The following is a 7,557-nucleotide window of genomic DNA, read 5'->3' as shown; positions in this document are numbered from 1 at the left end:
GTCATAACATATTGGGGGTGATGGACGGTCGTTAGGTGGTATCCATCACTTGCATTAATTTCTTATGTTTCTCGTGCAAGTGGGAGATTGAAGGAATTTCGTATGCCCGAGAGACATATTAAATTAATGTCGCTAATGTGTTATGATCCAAGTCGGGTCATACCCAATAACAAGCTTACCAACACCTTATAAGTATTTAATCTTAACGATTGGATCATTGATTAAATACGCGACACTTGATCTAAAAGAAAAATGGTTTTCTAAAATATTACTTGATGTGTACATATATATATAAATTATGGAATAATTTATATAATATGGATTTAATTATTTATAGGTTAAATAATTAATAATGTTATGTTACATTTTTATAATTGGTTTTATATAAAATGTACATAATTAATATGCAAGTTTATAAAATGTATTTATAAAAACTAGTTTTTTTATAAAATCTAGTTTTATAAAACTATTTTATTTAAACACATGGAAGTGGCATTGGTAGAGGAGTAAGCATGCCATTTGACTTGCCTTTTACTTGGTTACTTCCATTTCAAGAGGCATATTAACCAAGGCATTGTTGGAGACCAAACCACATGCAAACACACATCAAATACTAGCAACAAAAAAACTGCACAAAAGACTCTCCTAAGTTGCTGTCTGGCCGTGAGCATAAGGGAGGAGAAGAGGGTTCTCAACTTTTTTTTTGCAAGCCAAATTCAAGTTTTAGCAAATCCTAACCAAAGTACAAGGTGTTGGTGATAAGTTTGGGGTATAACAACTTGAGGTTTCATCCATTTGAGGCTCCATTCATCATCATCATCTTCATCACTCACTACCTAGCTTGGAGAAGGTATAAACTCCTTTCTTACTTGTAGTTTGTAAGTATATTTCATAGCTTGATCCTTTCTTGGGGGTTAACTTTAATATGGTTAAAGATTAACAAGTTTTAAATTGGGTTTTACATGCTTCCTCTTAGTTTGATTCTTAAAATGTGTTAAGCAGTATGAACTTGTTAAATCCCAACATTCTCTTCGCGTAACTTAGTGATGTTTAGTTTAAGCGCAATGTTTAATCCAGTAAGCAACGCCTCGTATTCAGCTTCATTATTTGTAACATCAAAGTTGAAACGTAGCACATATGTATGTTTTTCACCGTTTGGGCTTGGCAGAAATAAGCTCGCACCTGCATCTTTTGCGCATGATGCGCCATCTGTCAACAAATCCCATGTTTCACCTTGAACAGGCTTCAATTCTGTTCGCTCGTGAATTACCTCCAGTTCGCCTATCATTTCTGCCAAATAATCCGCCAAAACTTGTCCCTTCACAGAAGTTCGTGGAAGATATGTTTTTTCATAAGATCGTTATTCAATTTCCCATTTAGCAAGCCTTCCAGATACTTAGGCTTGTTGAGAACATGTTTAACTGGAAAATCAGTTAATACGTGAATATGATGCCCTTGAAAATATCTCCGCAACCTTCTTGATGTTAACAATAATGCATAGACAAACTTTTCCATTGATGCATAATTGATTTTGCTTCCTGTAAGTGCCTTACTTACAAAATAAATTGGCTTTTGCATTTTATCACGTTCCGTAACCAACACTGATCCAAAAGCCTCGTTCGTAATTGAAACATATAAGTACAAAATTTCGCCCTTTATTGCGCCCTTTCCTGTAATGCACTATCCGCTTCCGCAGTCCATACAAATGTTTTCTGATAAAAACATCCTTTAAGCATTTTAAAGAATGGCAGTTGCCTTTCCGCAGCCTTTGACAATAATCTGGTCAAAGCTGCTAATTTGCCTGTTAAGCTTTGCACTTCTTTTATTGTTTTTGGCGCAGTCATGTTTTCAACTGCGGGTATCTTTTTGGGATTAGCTTTAATGCCTTGTTCAGTAATATAATAGCCCAAATATTTGCCCTCCTTTTCTCCAAAACTGCATTTGGACGGGTTCAGCTTCATATTTATTCTGCGCAGATTTTGAAATGTTTCCGCAATATCTTGCAACATTTGTTCTTGCTCTTTGCTTTTGATTACCAGATCATCTACATACGCCTCAAGATTACGCCCAATTTGGCATTCTAATGCGCTATTTATCATGCGTTGATATGTAGCGCCAGCATTCTTAAGTCCAAACGGTATCTTGATATAACAAAATATGCCTTTTCCCGTGTGAAATGCAGTTTTATCTTCATATTCCTTCACCATTGGGATTTGATGATATCCTTTATAAGCGTCCAAAAAGTAATTAAAAGGATATGCATTTATCTATTCAACCTTTCAATCTATTTCTGGCAGCGAATAATCGTCCTTAGGACAAGCTTTATTGATATCTTTAAAATCGATACACATTCGCCACGATCCATCGGGTTTTTTAACCAGCACTGGGTTTGCAACCCATGTTTGATATTTAATTTCGCGCAGAATCCCTGCATTAACAAGCTTATTTACTTCTGCGCTTAACCACTTCATTCGATCTAGAGCTATACCTCTGCGCTTTTAAATTATTGGTTTTAGCGCAGTGTTTGCACTAAGTCTATGCTCCACTATTTCTCGTGGAATACCAGTCATATCCTGCTCACACCAGGCAAAAACATCCATATTTGCAGTAAGCATTTACACTAATTGGCTTTTAATATCTGTATCTTGATTATCGCCAATTTTGATTGTTCGTTCTGGATAAACACGGTTTATAAGAACCAAACTATCTTACGAGCTTGTATTTGCATTCACTGCTCCTTGTAGATTAACATTTGCACAAATTTGTTGTATCATTACAGAACTCATGGTTGCAACACCTTTGCATGCTCTAAACTTTATCATTCCGTGTATAGTTGAGGGAATTACTCCAGCTTCGATAGTGCAACGCGACCTAGCAACATATTATAACGCGAAGCAGAGCACATAACATACAGATCTAAACATGCTTGTCGCATTAATTTTGCATCTGCTTCATCAACAAGCTTAATTTTGAGCGATAATTGTCCACCGGCCATGCAAATTCTCCTGCGAAACCTGATAGTGAAACTGCATTAGGTACCAACTCTGCTTTGATATTTTCTGGTAGTCTGCGAAAGCATGGCTCGTATATGATATCTACACTACTTCCTGTGTCCACGTGCACTTTCATAATTGTGATTCCAGTGTTTGCAATTTTGCAAGATACAATTATTGGCGAATCAATCAATCCATAATTCTGCGTTGGCGGAAACGTTATTGGCATGAATTGCCATTTTTCAAGCGTTTCCACAGCTTTTCTCTTGTGAGCTCTCTTTCGCTTATGAACCATACCTACTATCTTTGTTTCGTGCACTTGTTGATTTCTCACACAATATGGATCATTTTTGCACGAATTTGGCTCCACTGAGAGTTTTCCTAGAAACTGCATCGTCATTTAACTTTTTCATTTTCTTCTTAAATCAGATAACCAGATACTGTGATCGTGGAATCCTGAAAATCATCGAACAAGAACATAAATACAATTGAATTCGCAATTAAATCATTCAATAACACGGAATAGATCTATCGATTTCAATTTTTAATTCATGTCCCACGGATGGCGCCGATTGATCAATCCTAAATTAGATGTTAAGATCTAATTTAGGAATTGAGTGCAATGAGGGGTGGATGGTGGTGTTGCTAATGTTTTTGGGACCTTATGAACGTCTTTCACTTGGGTTCAAGTGATCAGTCACCATGTCCCGGTCTTGATCGCATTACCTTGGCTTGATTATGATTGAGGCTTGGGCGTATTCACAAGCGAACCATAAAAACCTTGGCAATTGCACAGAATCAACAACCTAAAATGAGAGGCCAAACTCCCTATTTATAGATTTGGTATATCCGAACTAATGATTGCGCAGCACTGACATATCCGCAATGTTTGTGCGGGACATCTTCACACGCTTTCTTTCTGCGAGCTTCCGCAATGTTTTAGGCGCAGCGCGTAACTGCTAACTCATATCTGCGGTTATGTTGTACTTGCATTTAAATTTCCTTTTGTACTTGAAATATACATATATATGCCTATATATATGATCACTCATCCGAAAGCATATGGATCTTTCCACCGATGGCCCGACTTATCACTAAGATTCATAAATGATCGAAGATATTCACAGCCTCTTCGTGTTCTTGGAAAGAGATAATTTTGAAAGCACACCAGACAGACTGGTGATTTACGTTACAATTGATCACCACGCTGATCTGATTATCAAAGAGTTACGAGACATAGTAGCAGAAGAAGGGAGACGCAATAATCCGTTCTCACATATAGAACCAGACCGAGTCAACATTAACACCTATGTTATGAAGCAGATAACACATATCTTCTACGAATCCATAGATCCTAGTTTCATATTCAAAGCTGGATGTCGGGAGATATATTCCAAGATGGTGACATTAATGCTTGGGTTAGGACTGCTTTTCACTTCTTTTCAGCTTCGCCTCTTAACAAATTTGTGCAAAGCTACAGACTCCTACTGTGAGTGATCAATCCTAAATCAGATGCAAGATCTAATTTAGGAGTTGAGTGCAATGAGGGGTGAATGGTGGTGTTGATAATGTTTTTGGGACCTTATGATTGTATTTCACTTAGATTCAAGTGATCAATCACCATGTCCCGATCTTGATTGCACTTTAGCTCAATTATGATTGATACTTGAGCGTGTTCACAAGGAAGTCACAAAAGGCCAGAGCAATTACATAGAATCAACAACCTAAAATGTGAGGCCAAGCTCCCTATTTATAGGTTTGGAATATTCGCGAAATAAATGTTCGCACACACTTTACTAATCTACAGTGTTTATGCGGGACATCTTCGCAATCTGAATTTATGCGAGCTTCCGCAATACAATAGTGCGGTACGCAGTTGCTTGTTTATTTGCGCAGTTCTGTTTTGCACTTATATTTGAGTTGCCTTTTGCACTTAAAATATACATATACATGTCTATGTATATGATCAAGTCCCCCTAGTTTATTGTGTTATATTTACGCAGAAAATATAACATAATAAACTCAAAAAAATTTAGTTCAAAAATGGTTTTAATTTTGATCCGCAATCTTTTATACCGCAATGGGATTTATCACATCAATAATGTTACCGTAAAACTTTTAGCAGAATAATGGCTATATCTGTTCCCGAAGTATTTTATGCATCTTATGACCGTTAAATTGAGCCGTTAGATTCTCATTCCACCTATAAATATATGTGGACGCATTTAGCAAAATTCACATTTCCATCTAATTTTCTTTCTTATTCACATGAAATCTTAATTAATATTCTTTGCAATCTTTTCTTCTTTTACAATGAAGATTCAAGAGATTAGCCAAAAGGATAACCCAAAGAACTTCATTTCTTCACGTCTCAGGAGTCCAGAAGCAAAAACTCCTTCCTCTTTCGCTAAAAAGGGTGTGGTGGTGTTAACTCCTGAATTATACAATATTTTGATAACATTTTGAGGAGTTATATTGGTATTTTTAAAGTTATTTCAATGCTAAAACACACTAAAATGGGTAAAAAAGGGGAAATATGTATTTTTAATATTTTGTTTAAGATATGTGCAAAACAGGAACAAAAACAGTCAAAAACGAAGAAAATAAGATGAAGTCACCGACCCGTGGGTACTAAAGCCGCCGGCTTCCATGAAGTCATCCAGAATGTTCCAGATTTGATCGTAGAAATTGATGAACTTGGAGCCTAAGAAAAATAGAGTAAAGCGCTGGCTTCACACTGAAGCCGCTGGCCTCGATCACACGGTTTTATTTGCTTGCCAGCCAATTTCAAGCTATTTATGGAAAAGATTTACGCCTTGATCCAATAGAGATCAAGCCGCCGACTTTACCCTGAAGACGCCGGCTTAAATGATACGGAAAGTTTCGGACGTATTCTTCAAGGCCAAGAATGACGTATTCCCCAATCTAAGCCTAGGGAAGCCGCCGACTTCCCATCCAATCCGTTGGCTTGAATTGGCGGTTTTGAAAAGTATAAATAGAGGCCTTAGGTTCAGAGTTTTAATCATCAGACCAGTTTTACTCTGCATTCAGAGCAAAAAGTTGAATTAGTTAGGGTTTCATTTATTTTCAAAATTCATGTCATTAATCAATCATTTGTTTTTCAATCCCTTCTATGTCGGTATGATCTTTTATCTTAAATCTTGTCTTTTATTTGTTTTTTCTTTAGTTATGCACTAACAGCCTTATATATGATATATATATATATATATATATATATATATATATATATATATATATATATATATATATATAACACTTTGTGATCAATTGCCTAAATAATCGAACTGTATGGAAGAAAATAGAAAACCAGATTTGGGATATGAAGCCGCCGGCTTCATAAACCAAAGCCGCCGGCTTCATAAACCAAAGCCGCCAGCTTTATCTGGTAATTTATTATTCGTCTATAATTTATACTCAGATCAATTTAAAAAGTATTCGGTGGAATTATTCAACAACCTCAATGAAGCCGTCGGCTTCGTTGACAAAGCGCCGACTTTATGTTATAAACACAGAAATTTATTCTGACAAAATCTCTGGATTTTATGTTATGTCTTATGTCTGATTAAAACATCACCGTTAGATTAATCTGATTTACATTAATCATTTACTATTAGGTTTTAACTAGAACATCACTAGGTTTATAACTTAATAAACTTAAAACATAATCGGATTAGTTTAATTGTGAGAATTATAGCTAGTAACTATAATTAAGGTTTGGTTAATCATACTAGATCTATTATCATGTCTTAATGCAAGCAAGAAATCTAGACATCTATTTTAGGATTAATCTTTCATGACCCGTCCTAATCCATCCGGACGAATACATTACATTTGGTTACATCGCGAGGTACTTGACCTCTATATGATACATTTTTCAAACATTGCATTCATTTTTAAAAGACAAACTTTCATTACATCGAAAGTTGACGGCATGCATACCATTTTCTAATATATCCTGAAAGGACCCGTTCATATACATTATAAACGATTCAAAATAGTTGATTACATTGCGAGGTATTTGACCTCTATATGATACATTTTACAAACATTGCATTCGTTTTTAAAAGACAATCTTTCTTTACATTGAAAATTGACAGGCATGCATACCATTTCATAATATCCACTATCCAACTATAAATTGATTTAATAATAATCTTTGATGAACTCAATGACTCGAATGCAACGTTCTTCAAAATATGCTATGAAAGACTCCAAATAATATCTTTAAAATGAGCAAATGCACAGCGGAAGATTTCTTTAACACCTGAGAATAAACATACTTTAAAGTGTCAACCAAAAGGTTGGTGAGTTCATTAGTTTATCATAATCATTTATTTCCATCATTTTAATAGACCACAAGAATTTCATTTCCAGTTCTCATAAATATACGTCCCATACATAGAGACAAAAATAATCATTCATATGGTGAACACCTGGTAACCGACATTAACTAGATACATATAAGAATATCCCCTATCATTCCGGGATTCTCCTTCGGACATGATATAAATTTCAAAGTACTAAAGCATCCGGTACTTTGGAT

This window comes from Rutidosis leptorrhynchoides, chromosome 6 (genome assembly GCF_046630445.1).
Source record: "Rutidosis leptorrhynchoides isolate AG116_Rl617_1_P2 chromosome 6, CSIRO_AGI_Rlap_v1, whole genome shotgun sequence".
Lineage (NCBI taxonomy): Eukaryota > Viridiplantae > Streptophyta > Magnoliopsida > Asterales > Asteraceae > Rutidosis > Rutidosis leptorrhynchoides.
Note: the sequence above shows the minus strand (reverse complement) of the source record.